This window comes from Herpailurus yagouaroundi, unplaced genomic scaffold, assembly GCF_014898765.1.
Source record: "Herpailurus yagouaroundi ecotype Mexico unplaced genomic scaffold, PumYag 160, whole genome shotgun sequence".
In the NCBI taxonomy this organism is placed as follows: domain Eukaryota; kingdom Metazoa; phylum Chordata; class Mammalia; order Carnivora; family Felidae; genus Herpailurus; species Herpailurus yagouaroundi.
The window spans coordinates 4983094-4997680 of NW_024412401.1; the positions used below are offsets into that span (position 1 = coordinate 4983094).

Consider the following 14587-nt stretch of genomic DNA (forward strand, 5'->3'; position numbering starts at 1 on the left):
CCCCAAGTTTCAGTTACTTTTTCGATTCTATATCAAAGTCATCAATTCTCCTAAAATTAAGCAAAATAGTGACTTTAAAAATCCAAGTCAACCCTTTTAAGCTATTATACTCCCGTGCTGGAAAGAAAATTGGATTGGTGTCTTACACTTCCGCTGTCTAATATGTTAGCAACTGGCCATATGTGGACAATGAGCACTTGAAATGTGGCCTAGTCCAAACTGAGATGTGCTGTAAGTGTAAACAGACACTGGATTTTGAATAGTCAGTATGAAAACAGAAATGCAAAATGTCTTAAGAGATATTCATATTAATTATATATTTTTATATCTAATGTACACGGACATGGTGATTTTTGATACATTTGATTAAATAATATAGACTATTAAAGTCAACCTAACCTGCTTCTTTTTATTTTGGTAATCATTACTAGAAAATTTAAAATTGTGTGTAAAATGTTGGATAGTGCTGGTCTACCACTAGGACTCTTGTCTTCTTCAGTCTGTTGTTGATTATTTGACAATGATCTTCTTTCTTAACTTTCTGAGCCTCATTACCTTCAAATGAGAGGGATGGAAATCAAGGATATAGATTCAAAATTTTACAGCTCCAAATACTGTAAAATTTTATTTAGTTATTTTTCAGATTTTCATTCCTAAAATCCATGGTCCATTTTCATTTGGGCCCGCTCTAAAGAAGCAGTGAAGAACAAACAATAGGAAACAGGCTTTATTCATTATTTAATTAATTTAAGAACCTACAGCTCACTTTGATGATTCTTTTTAACTGAAGTTTTTCAGAATGATTTGCATAATGTTTTTTAATGTAGGCAAACTTATTAATCACAAGAGTCCCATCAGTGACTAATAACTCAAGATCATGCATAAAATAAAAAAAAAAATATCTGTGCCCTGGATGGATATGGATTTCTAAAGCAATGAACGGAGCTGCTTGTTTTGTGAATTCAAACTTACTATCACAGGTACATGTGATTGTAATTCATCTGGTAAGAAGGCTACAGATATCTCCTACAAAATCCTCAGAAAAGCATTAGTGGTTTCTCTACTAAATCATAGGAGGTATATCTTAAATTACAAGGTGTGGCTGATCCCTCTTGGAGGCGCATTTTTTGAAGCAATAGCTCCACCAACCTCATCAGTTATTCCTAACTTTGTGATAATTCACGAAACACCTCCTCACATAGCTCTTGGGTGGCCAGGCCCAGAGCAAGGAGATTTTTAGGAGCCTAATGTTTCTACAACTTATACTAACTGTTGGTGTTATGTGATTAAAACAGGACTAAGGATGAAGAATCTAAAGAATACCAATTTCAGGTAACAATTTAAATATGTAATTCTGCACTATTATTTCTCTACTATTACAGAATGATGAACAACTTCATTCTCTAAATTCCTTCATAGGAATAAACATTTTATTTTACAGTTATGTTGAGAGTTTGACTCAGTTTGTATCCTGAGTGGGAGAAAGGAGATGGAAAACAGGAGGAGATTAAACGTAGGGCAGAAATTCAGGATCTGTTTAATACATGTATTTTTACCAAAATGATGGTGAAACTGAAGCCCATATCCTGGCTCACTGAAAGCCTTGCTGGACTATGTTACTGTATGTTTAAAACACACCTACACACACCCCTCATTTATGGATATATTCCAGTAAACGAGACAGAAGGAGCAGTCAGGTCTGCCATAAGAAATTGAAAGTGCAGCATACAAGTGTCAGGAGCTACAAACTGGGAGAGAGAGGAAAGAGCATATTGTACCAGACTGAGTTATTTCCTGGTGTGATGGGTTTAAAATCCCAATACATAGTTAGCAAAAAGGAGCTACCAGTGAATTCTGTTATATTCTATATTTCCAACGGGAGGAATGCAAGAAATGTAGAAACTTTTGACAGGAATGAAAGATCGAAGTAAAGAGCTCAGGCAGATAGGTGCAAGTGAAAAGTTAGAACGGTGTGGCCTCAGGGCACCTGGGTGGCTCAGTGGTTAAGCGGCTGACATGGACTCAGCTCATGATCTCAGGGTTCGTGGGTTTGAGCCCTGCATTGGGATCTGTGCTGACAGTGCAGAGCCTGCCTGGGATTCTTTCTCTCCACCACCCCCCTCTGCCCCTCCCTGACTTGTGCTTTCTTTCTCTCAGAATAAACTTAAAAAAAAAAAAAAAAAAAAAAGAATGGTGTGGCCAAAGTTAAGGAGTCTGCAGAGAAAACTGAATGACTTAAACAATCACACTCTGTTAAGCATTTCAGCGGACCATTTTAAAATGTCAATGTTACAAGGCTACATGCATAGCTGATTTTAAGGATATACAAATAAAATATCAATTGCAAATAAACTTATATATAAATAAAACATTATTTGCTTTTATAATTATTCCTAATGCTTAACAGATAAATACTAAAGTGAGGCTGAATTAATTCATAGTCGCTCTTTTCTTGGCTAATACCAGATGTATGTGGGCTATACTGAGAAAGGCTCTTACCAAAAGCCTTTGAGAAAATCAAAGTAAACCAGTTTTGAGCTCTATCATGCATGCAAGATGAAAAGGATTCAGAAGAAAGCAAAGAAATAAACAGGGAGAGGCATTATCTTAGAAAATGGTTTACTACATCTTTGTTGAAGGTTTTTTAAATAACATGATTTGCTTAAATGTTAAACTTGAGAATCCTATGATTTCAAAAGATCATCTTATTCAATATAAAGTTTTATTGGCCTATCTGAAAATTTCTTAAGATATACCAAATTTCTTTTAAAAATATTTTAAAATACTACTTAAAATTCTTAAAAACTGTATTTAAAAAAATCTTATTTCTTCACAGCAAGGAGCTTCCAGAAACACTAAAATATTCTTGCCCTCTAAATGTTTGAGAATGGTCTCTTCATGTGTTATTAATAATACAAAGTATTCATATTAATGGGCATACAATGAATATTCAGTTGCACGTGGGTTCATACCACAGGGATATCAAACCAAAACCCACCTTTACTTATATTTGCCTGACATATACTAGCATAACTACCTGACGATACCGATCGTTCTGTGGCTTATCTTATATACAGAGTTATATAAATGCTCACAATGGCAACAAAAATAGATATAGAAATACCTGTAATTTTAAAGGGGGAGGCAAGAAAAAGTGCTCACACAACATAAAAGTTAATTTTACATTAGTATCATTAATATTATACTCACAATGTAACAGCCAAATAAACCTTGTGCTTCAAAAACAAATCAGGTCACTTGAGCTGCCTGCTGCATTCTGCTAAGAAAGCAAAACCTACCATGCATGGCTAGTGTTGACACTCTTTCTCAATGACTTTTATTGTCTCTGGTCAACTTTTAAATCTTCCTTTTCCATATCTTCAACTAGAATCCCTCACTCGTAGAAAGTTACATTAGTAGCATTAAGTACACATAAAGACTTTAAGGAATGGTACTAAATAAAAGTTATACATTTTTAAAGTCATGGTTATTTCCCTAGTTTATTTGGGTATTTAAGTTTTTTCTTTACATTCAAAAAGTATTACTTGGAGAATGGTCTTTGTGTGGCTGAAATTAGAATACACACAAGATAGTTTTTCAAGGCCAGCAAGCACTTACTTCCTAACCAAATCCGCCACTTCCTTTGCTAGCTAAACATAACTCCTTTAAATGTGTACATCCTTTAAAAAGTTAGAAGGGAGCACCTCTCATGTAATAGCAGGCAGCTGGGAAGCCAATTGGTGCAGTCCGCGTGCTCATTTTAGAAAGCAGCTCTTTAACATTCAATAACTAAGTGGTAATTGGGCACAGAAACATAAACTGTCAAACTGAATCAAAACCCCTTTGCTTTTCAGAGTATTATTTGTAAGATTATACTAGAATTAAATTTGAACATGCATCCACCCTATGCATTCAGTCAAATTATAAAACAAGAAAAAAAATTGCTGTGCTTTCTTTGGATAAAATTAATGTCAGCTTTGTGTCCTTAAACCAGACCCGATCGGGAAATGAAATATGTTTAGTCCTGAAATAGTTGTGGTAATTCAATCCCTGCACTCTCCTTATTTTCTTGATGACAAAGAAAAACTCCCAACTGGCAGGGCCACCTGCACTGATTACTCCTCCATCCACACCCACAGAATATGAAAATGAGCCAATGATCATTAACCTTAATTTCTTCTAACATAAACCTCGGCTCTTTTTCAGTCTTGCTACTCAGGGAACTCCCCTGAGATAAAGAAAAGGGGTGGGGGGGGGTGAAATAAGGAAATAGGGAGTGAAAGCTCAGAGCAAAGGGGGAGGAAAGCAAATGAAAAATGGAATCCACTGGCTTTTAAAAACTGCACAGCTGGCTTATTAAACTTCATACAGCAAAGATGTTACAAAGATAAAGAAAGAGATTCTGAGGCATCACCACTCTCCAGATAGAATACTTTCCTGTCCAACCCTCTCCTTCAGAGCAAACAATAAGAAAGGATGCTTCCTCTCCACCCTCTCACTCCTCCTGCATCTCACTCCTCCACCCAGACATCACTATAGAAAGAGAGCAAGCAATAAAAGACAGGTCTGGACAGCAGGAATGCAGGTGTGGCTATAAGATCTCCAGGATGAGGACCAAAGGGCTTTAACAGCCAGGGGAGAGATTTCCAAGGTGAGCACTTCAAATACAGTGTTGAATGCATCACACCTTCTGGTCATTCACATTCAAGTATCACCAACTGGAATCATTTTAATTCAAGCTGTGTGGGGCTAGATCCCACTGGCATTACATCATCTTCTAATGGATGAGGAGCTAGTTGGGGGCTCTAAAAAGAAACACAACCAGGAGGGGAACAGGAAAATTTCAGAAATAACCGTCTCTTTTGCACAGATGTGTATACTGGAAATTATCTTGTTATGTTTGCCTACAGACCTAAGCAGATTGCCCAAAAAGATTGTAAGACCATGAAAATGAAGAACATATCAACATATCAATGTACGCAACTACACATAACCCTCTGTAAAGCATTCGTGAAGCTGGAAGAAAAACAAACTTTAAAAAATCACTGCATTGCTAAGTGAAAGCAAAAGGTCCTTAAAATGTTCGAAATATTGAAGGCAAAAGTATAAAAATGCTTAAAGAAGTTAACAAAAGTAAATATTACCTGGAAGTGTATGACAAGATGTATGTTGTCTACTCGACATAGGTAGACAGAGAACAACTTTGATCACACACTTATCTCATTATTTCAGATTTCAAATCAAGTAGCAGCCACAAGGAGGGTGAGGCAGAAAGTCAGAAAAAAACAAACAAAAACAAAAACCTGGCTACAATTTGGTACTGGATTCCATGGCACAATTTAAGCGAAAACCTGGCTCGAGGTTGCTCAGTGTTCACTGTCTTCTTGCTTAGCCTACCAACCATAAAAGGCAAGTGCCTATATACACCTTTCCTTCTGTCTTTCTCTCCTTCATCCCCCCCCACTGGCACTCAGGCTATCAAAGGTCAATGGTCCACTCTGGAAGTGGGGACAGAGTACTGGAGTATTTGCTGTCATGAGTCATCTTAATAGATACTCTAGCGACTGTTTGTGACCCAGCAGTGAGCCAAGATAGCAGGGCTTTTAATAAAGCAGCACTTTTGCACACTCACAGCCTGGTTAATTTAATACCTGCCGCTTGTTTACCAAACAGCGCGGGCATGTCTCCGTGTCGATAACTTCCCAGTGACAGTGAGGCGACTGAATCTGGGCACGGAACAGATGCACCTTTTTACGCTCTGTTAAACCGTGTCACAGACTACAGCCCCTGAGCGCATTCCTTTATTTATGCTGCAGCCAGTTGAGCTAATTGTCAGAGACAGACCTGGTTCCAATTCTGCAGAGTCCAGCAACTACAAAAGTCTATGTGCTGGGGCATGAATGGTGCAGAACTCTTTTAAAAGAGCTTAAAAACGACGTCAGGGGGTAGAGGTTTAATGTGCCAATATTTTACCTAGAGAGACTTCAAAAATGTCACATATCTCAACAGTAGGTTTATAGGGGTGGGGACAAAGAAAAAGCATCACTAGCGTTTAAATGAAGTAGAGAAAAGCAAATGTTAAAGCAAAAACCTATGTACAGAGAACACAACAGAGCAGAGACACATTCATCTTTCAGATGACGGTTTAGGACTGCGCAGTTGTAAAATATTCACAAGCTTAAAAATCTACCTGATCAGAGGCCAATATTCAATGCAGCTCACACCAACAGTTCTGCACAATACCAAGACTGACCATTTCAGATACTATGATGCAAGCCCATTAATAACACTAAAATTACAAGAAAGACGGGTCCCTTATTCATCCAGCCATACAACTTCAGTCTGCTTGATTGTGTGTGGACAAAGGAACTCACATTTATTGTTCTTCTCACACCCTGTAGTATTAGAAGTGTTTCCTATTAGCTGTAATACCATACTCGTATTTTATCAGTAGCAAGAGTTCACTCCAGTTAAAGTTCTTCACCCGTCATCGGCATTTTTCAGCAAATTAATGTCTTTTACTTGCATGACTTCTCTTCATATTATAATTTGGGGTTTAAACGGATCATAATACGTTACAGAAAAGAAAAAGAGAAAAAGAGCTCAGTGTTGATAATTTTTACTACTTACGACTAAATGACCTCAACTGAGGAATAAAAAATTAAGTCATTTGTCTTATGAGGTACAGAGGACATTTTATGGTGTACAATTTAGCTAATAATGGGTTGGGGCCAATCCTTAACAAGTCACATGTTTCCATTGTCCCTTCACCCCCTGCTTATGTTTTTACCACATCCTAACAAAAACATGACCAGAACTGGTGAAAAACATACGGTTCCAACTAATGAATCACATACTTTCCCGCAAGTACAGTAAGTACTACCAGCTGTGTGACAGTCTTGCTCTGGCAGTAGAACCAGCGTAGAACAAGCCGGCCCATCTGAAAGCAGCTGTATTGAAAAACCACAAGCAATATAAGTGTGTCTGCCTTCTCAGAGCGGCTTTGTCTCTGTTCTGTGTCTCTGCTCTGTCCCTAGAACGTGCCAGCCATCTTGTTTAGAGAAAGTTTCAGAAATTTCAGAGGTGAGACAAAAATCCACAAATTCAAAAAACTTAAGTTTTTAGAAAGTATTGTTACTTTGTCAAGTGGAATGCCGCAAGAGACAATTAAAAAAATATACTTCTTTCCCACATCCATCCTCCAATGTGTATTTCTGGGGACTTGCCTTTAGACTAAAGATTGTGCGTATCCATGTATGTAAATAAGGGAGGTGGGAAGCGGGAGGAGGACCACAAGATCCAGCTACTTACAGACAGGCTGATGGACGCACACGAACACATACAAACACACACGCAGAGCAATTCACAGATTATCAACTTATGCCACGAGCTACTACAAAAATTCAAACCTGCCATTTATACAACAATAAGCTTCATTTGTAACCACAGAGCATTCTGAAAAAATTCCCTGGCAAACCCCAGATATTTTTACACAAATGAACTTTTCCTTTCTGTGAAACAACATTCAAATGGATAAACATTACTGCTAAAGAGAAAGAAAATCCAGCAGCATTAGTCTAGCAATGTAAGATGTAAGTGGAAATGGTAAGATTTTTTAACCTTTATAGTGTGCGAGGGCAATAGCTAATAAAATTTTACCAACATTATCAAGTGATCAGTAGCTTTTATGTAGCGCACAAGGACCATTTCAGGCTTGCTCTGAGGGGGGAAAAAAAGAAAAAAAAAAACCCAGAGTTGACATTCTTGGCTTTTCCAAAGTCTCAATGAGGAAAAAAAAAGAGGTGAAATTATCTTTTTTCTTTTTTTTGCCAAGTGTTGTAAATACTGGGAAATCACATGTAAGTACTAACAGGGAACGTTTGCTTTTGATGTTTGATTTTATCAATTAATTTAGCCAAACACATTTTTCTGAGCTTAATTGTAAAGATGCCTCCTCCAGTAAGAACTCAATACAAAAGTTATATTAACATATATTTTCTTTCTGTTTATACCTCAGTTCTATGAATAATATTTGTTTTTTTAGTGAAGCTATCATCAATGAAATACTTAAACAATGGTCAGACAATTCATTACATTAACAGAGAAATCCTTGGCCCTTAAAAGGGTTTACATGCTTTCTGAGTGAATTTTGCTGTGTCTGTGTTGAGGGGAGTTCAGGGCCGAGTTGGTCAAAGTTAAGTGTTCAGGTTGAGTCCAGAAGTCATATCTATCCATATGGTTGGATTAAGCCAAATATAAGCGCAGGGATGAGAGTACCAATAGTATGGGGAAAGAGCAAATGACAGACATACATTCAAGCAGGAAGAACGAGACTTTTCAAATATTCACTAAAATACAAATTTGAAAAATAGTACGCTGATAAATAAATAAGACATACTTTTTTTTAATAACCAGTTTGTAGCACTCTTAGTTCATATTAAATCTACTAAAGCATGCTAGTCTATGAAGCAAACCATCCAAAACTCGATTATGATATTACATAATGAAATCTATCAAAAAAGAACTAATATGGTTAAGTCAAACATGATAAAATTACTAAGGAATCATTAAAACTCATAGTAATTAATTTAATGATAGAGACAGATAATTACAATATACTAATAGGCAAAAAGCAGCTTATGAAACAGTATACATAGTGTGACCCTAATTTTATTTTTAAAATGAATGCAAGAAAAAGGATAAAACAGAACTATTGACATTGTTGTTAAACTCCATTTTCTAAATTGTTTGTTTAGCATATATAAATTACACACAAGAAAAATAAGTTCCAAGGTTTTCCTCCAGTGTGATAAATTTGATAATTAAGAAATCTAGAACTGAGGGTGCCTGGGTGGCTCAGTTGGTTAAGTGTCCGACTTTTGATTTCAGCTCAGGTCATGATCTCACGGTTCATGGGATAAAGCCCTGCATCAGTGCAGAGCCTGCTTGGGATTCTCCCACTCCTCTTTCTCTCCGCTCCTCCCCATGCTCGCTCAAGCTCTCTTTCTCTCTCAAAATAAATAAACATTAAAAAAAAAAAGAAAGAAATCTAGTAATTAGACTTCTGGTCTTCACTAGTAGTTACACTTCAAAACTATGCACTGTGAAAACTGTGGAGCTTTTCTAAAAAAATTGGGTTTCTTTGAATAATTTTTTAAAGACCACATTTATCATTTATGTGTGTATTTTCTTTGTAAAATCTAAAGTACTATATTTACTTATGTCCCTCCTGCCCCAATTTCCCCAAAGTATACTTTCACAATTTGAGCTACACACTAGCCTCTTACAACATTAATGAACCATAGATCTAAATCTTCACCTTTCTAATAAAAATAATACCTTTAAATAGCACCTCTTACTGCCAGAGCACTTCCATAAAATAAAAGCCCATGCCCACCAGTGAAACACCATTCCTTCCTCCTTAACCACAGCAAGCTGTCCTGCAGAATCCAATCCAGGGGCCTTGGGAGTATGTGACACCATAATGGATCAATACCACAGAACAAATCTATAAAATATGATAATCCAGGTTGAAATATGGCAGAAATAGCTAAATTAACAACCATACTCTTGTAACATAGAACTTAGAATCATACTCAGTAATTGGGAGGATTTATTCTTAAAGAAACATTCAACGTTTCTCATTCTATGATTTCTGAGAAGGCTAGTATGGACTCAGTTGGCAAATATTCATTGACCAATTACCACGGCCTAGCATTGTGTCCAGGCCCAGGTTTGAACAAATATAAAGAGAGGCTATTATGAGCTTCTGCCATCAACAATTTGACACACTGTCTAGGTGTCTGGAAATGCACAGAGAACGTTCCAGGGAAACAGAGGAAAGGCACTAACTCATCTGAGGCTTTGAAAAGACTTCAGGAAGAAGTACAACTTTCTGGCAGGAGAAAGAATAGGGAAGAAGGCAGACAACATGGGAGAACGCTCTACGGTGAAATACCACAGAATCAGCAGACAACTATAAGCTGGTCTGTGTTGCTGGGGCACAAGGAGACAAGACCAGAGTTGGAAAAGGAGGCAGGGTCTACTTAGGGAGGATCCTTTTAAAGACCTCTGAAGTCCCCTTTATTTAATTGCACTGTGAAAACTGTTCAAGCTCCATTGCTCCATTCTCCACAGAGTCAGGGCTACCTGCTTCATCAGGATGGTGGGAGGTGGGTGGAGACATGGGGACTACGACAAAGAAATCGTTCCTTTCTTTTAACTCCTTTAAAAAAATTTTTTTTTAAGTTTACTTTTTTTGAGAGAGAGAAAGAGAGACAGAGAGAGAGAGAGAGAGAGTTTTGGGGGGAGAGTCAGAGAGAAAGGAGAGGGGCAGAGAGAGAAGAAGAGGGAGAGAGAATACCAAGCAGGCTCCACCCTGTCAGCACAGAGCCTAACACAGGGCTGGATCCCATGAACCATGAAATCATGACCTGAGCCAAAATCAAGAGTCAGACTCCCAATTGAGCAACCCAGGCACCTCAGCTTCCTTTTTTATTTCAAAAAACACACTGACTGAACACCTATGTACCAGGTACTGTTTTCGATACTGAAAACTCTGGAATAAACAGTCCTGCTCCTTGATCCTCAAAGAGCTCACTTCTGTGGATCCCTCGTTAGCTAATAATTTCTTTAAAAGCATAAACAAAAAAACCTGACATGGCTCTCTATGTCTTTTGGAGCCTGAAAGCAAAGAAAGACAAAGATAAAAAGAATATGTATATGTAAAAAGCACAATATTCCCAAATCATTTTAACAGTCACATTCTGCCAGAGTGATGAAATCATAATTAAGGAAACAATTTGTCAAGATATTGCTAATTGCAGATATTAGCATATCAGACCAATCAAATCTTGGAAAAATTATTCTCTTCATACGGTAACAGGTACAACCAATTCATATAAGCCACAACACAGTGTACACTTAAGTCTAGACCAAACCTCTGTTCACCCATTATTTTGGGGATATGCTGCCATGTCTTTGGCTGAGACACAATCCAAAGTCACCATTTCATGCATTTAATTCATAACAGATAAAAAACACTGTGATGCAAATTTTGACACCGGTCAAATTTTAGCACCAACATTTATGCACAAGTCTATACCCTATAAAAGCAACTTTTTCAATAATTCCTAATGCAATACCCTGGGGGAAAACAATATAATCGAGTTTTATAAGAGAGAGGTTTCTTAATACCAGCTGGTAATATTTGGGCCCTGAAGCATGAGAACTGATCATATTAAAATCCAGATACTAGCTATTATATCTAAAATTGTTGCTTCATTCATATTTAGCATGAAGAGGAGTCTATCTAAAGCAGGCTCTATTTAATACAATGTGGTTTTAATTGGAGTCTGTTTTAGATGAGCCACCTGTATTTCATCTTTTTAAAATTATCCATAATTTTCTGCACAATTTGCCTCTGCAACATAACGAATAGCAGTTAGTTATAGATTATTGCCATTGTTTAGATGTCTAAAAAGAGAAGGCAAAAGTCTCTATTTACTGAAACACAATGGCCCCATACCAAAGAACAAAAGTAGGAAACTAGGGTTCTGCTTCTGTTCCAGCACACGGCTGAACAAAAGTATGTATGTATGTGTGTATATATATATATATATGTACATGAGTATATATATATATATATGTATATATATATATATATGAAATTATTACTGAGCCTTAACTAGAAAGATAACAAATAAAAGCCCTATTATTCTTGCTCGCTTCATTATGGCTACTCTTAAACCTAGTGCTACAATAACTAAAATCTCACTTTTTTTCTATTCAAAAAAAGCCTCTTTTTCTTTGTAAATATTTCTAACCCTGGACAGTCCACTGCCACCAACTACCTCATATAACCTTGTTTTTTTGTGTGTGTTTGTTTGTTTGTTTGTTTTAGCACTATGGCTCTACTTTACAATTATTTTTACTTAAATATATCCGTGGTTTGTTCCCAGCTAAAACCATTCAAAAACTTTACATGATGTCGCTATTTTCTAGGATATTTTCCATCTTCATTGTTTTTATCTGCCTGATAATTATTAAAGTGTTCTGAAATATGGTATATCACAACGTCGTAACAACGATGCCAATACAGATCCACATAAACAGCAATTTGCAAATTAAAGGATATTTGCATGATGCTGGTAAGAAGAACCATACAACAAAGGAAATACCTAAAATGCAACTTTCAAAGATGATTCTTCATTTAATCTATTCTGAATTACCAAAAATGTACCCCAAAGTCAAGCCAAAGTTGGAATTTCAGTGGGAAACAAATATATTAAAACTGCTTTTCATCACATGCCAACCTTGGGCCTGCTCTATAGGCTATTTAGCAGGGGATAAAGTATTACAATCTACACTTAAATGTGCTACCCCAAATTTTCTCTCTATGCTCACCAGCTAACAGAGGTGATTTCTAATTAGTATTTCTCCCCTAAACAGTTTGTTTCACAACAGGGCTCTACTCACCTTACCTTTTGACAGAACTATTTATATAAGTTATATCCTCCAATTCTGATTTATCTACCAGGCTCACTCAATGGGCTTAAGTACACTACAGAAACAGCACCTTCTTCTTTTGCAAATGTCAATGTAGAGTTTTCCCCAATATATCCATTTCTCTGCTGTTAATTTCTGACCTCGTTTTGCCTTCCCCCCTACTTAAAACACTTTAAGGGTATCATTAGCTGTTATTATTTTCCCAATTTCTACAAATACAGCTGTTACAGTTAGTCACATGAAATCTAAATATCTGTCTAGTGATAAATACACTAAATACAATCTGTGTGTTAAGGGTAGTATATCTAAAAATCTAATCTCAGAGAACTATTGCCACTCGAGTTACCAAAATTATCTTATGAATAGACCTTCAAATATCTCATTCTTAAACACTGAAGTCAGAGCACAAGAATCTGCCTCCAGGAGTGGTGTGCCCTACAGTAAGGAGAAAAAAACACCTAATAAAGGTCGTCTTCTTTTAATCCAATCCAGTAACACCAGCAATTTCCTTTCATATTCAATTACAGAAGGTGGAGTGGAATGACACTTGATAGAATCTATTACTAATGTGGTTGGTATAAATTACATATAGCATACCCCCTGTTCGGTATAAATTACATATAGCACACCCCATATTTTGATACTAATCAATGTTTAATAACAAACACTATATTTGAAGTTATTTGTAAAAAAAATCAAGGCTCTTGAATATCGTCACTATGGTTAAAAAGGGCTTAATGTTATCCCGTGTTGTATGAGTTACAAGATAACTGAGTGCCTTGTAAGGTACCACCATAAACGATCTTGATCCAAAAATTATTCTGAACATGGGTAGGTAACAATGCTCTTGCGTAAACATCCTTACTTGTGGAAGTTACTAATTAATTTTCTTTACTTTATAATTTTATGTCTTTATTTCCCTTGGTCTCTGTCATGTAAAATTTATCAGTCAATGTGCCACAAGCTCTAACTAGTTTCATTTACTGTCTTATAATAACTTTGAGCATTTTGATAATAGCAAATATTTTTTTATTTTAGTAAGCACAGTCTTTATGTTAGATGTTATGAGAATATACAATTTTACTGAGAAGTAAAAAAAAAATAGTAATTAGATCAGTCTGAATTACTACTGCCGATTTTTGTGTGTACTCACATGATATAATTTAAAGTTATATTTCAAAATGGGAAGGACAATTCTACTGTATGGATTTCTTAGCCAAATCTTATTAGAGACTCCAATAAGCTAAATATATTTTTGGACAAAATCTTATAATAAAAAAATGAAGAGGTAAGTCATCGAATTTTCTTAGATATGGTGCCATAGTGCCATTATCTAGTTTTTATTTTATTGTATTTTAATTTTTTAATGTTTTTTTTTTTAATTTTTGAGAGCAAGCGAGAGAGAGAGAGAGAGAGAGAGAGAGACAAAGCGTGAGCAAGGGAGGGGCAAAGAGAGACAGAAACACAGAACCTGAGCAGGTTCCAGGCTCTGCACTATCCGCAGAGCCTGATGTGGGGCTTGAACTCATGAACCATGATATCATGACCGGAGCTGAAGTCGGCTGCTTGACCGACTGAACCACCCAATTGGTGCCCCAATTATCTACATTTTAAGGTGGATTTTGTCAACACAGAGGAAAAATTAAAAAAATACTTATTTAAAACTATCCCTAACAAAACTTTATACACTCCATATGACATGGGTAAAAGGTACAAGAAGAAGGTAATAAAAAGGAATAAAGACTCCCAGCAAGTAAGAACAGGAGATACATTATGAAGAGTTTTTGTTTGTTTGTTTTCTAATATTGGAAGACTGGGAGCAATTTAAACTTAAGATATAAGGATACTCAAATTCTGCACAAAGAAAATGGCAAAATAATCTTAGGAATGTTCCTTGGACCACTCCAGAACATTAGAATATGGAGATGTTTAGGATAAGTGAGCCAACACACTCAAACACTAAATTAAAGTTTGAAATCATTATGGCATATTGGTCATAAAAATCATAACGCTGCAGAAAAAAAATCCAATACAAAGAAAAGAAAAGAAAAGAAAAGAAAAGAAAAGAAAAGAAAAGAAA

At 36.3% G+C, this 14587-nt stretch overlaps 1 protein-coding gene across 18 annotated transcripts in view; it reads right to left on the minus strand.

The window, feature by feature from the left end:
• Nucleotides 1-14587, minus strand: part of BNC2 (basonuclin zinc finger protein 2) — a 439476-nt gene that overhangs the window by 197268 nt on the left and 227621 nt on the right. The gene's annotated exons all lie outside the window — the stretch shown is intronic.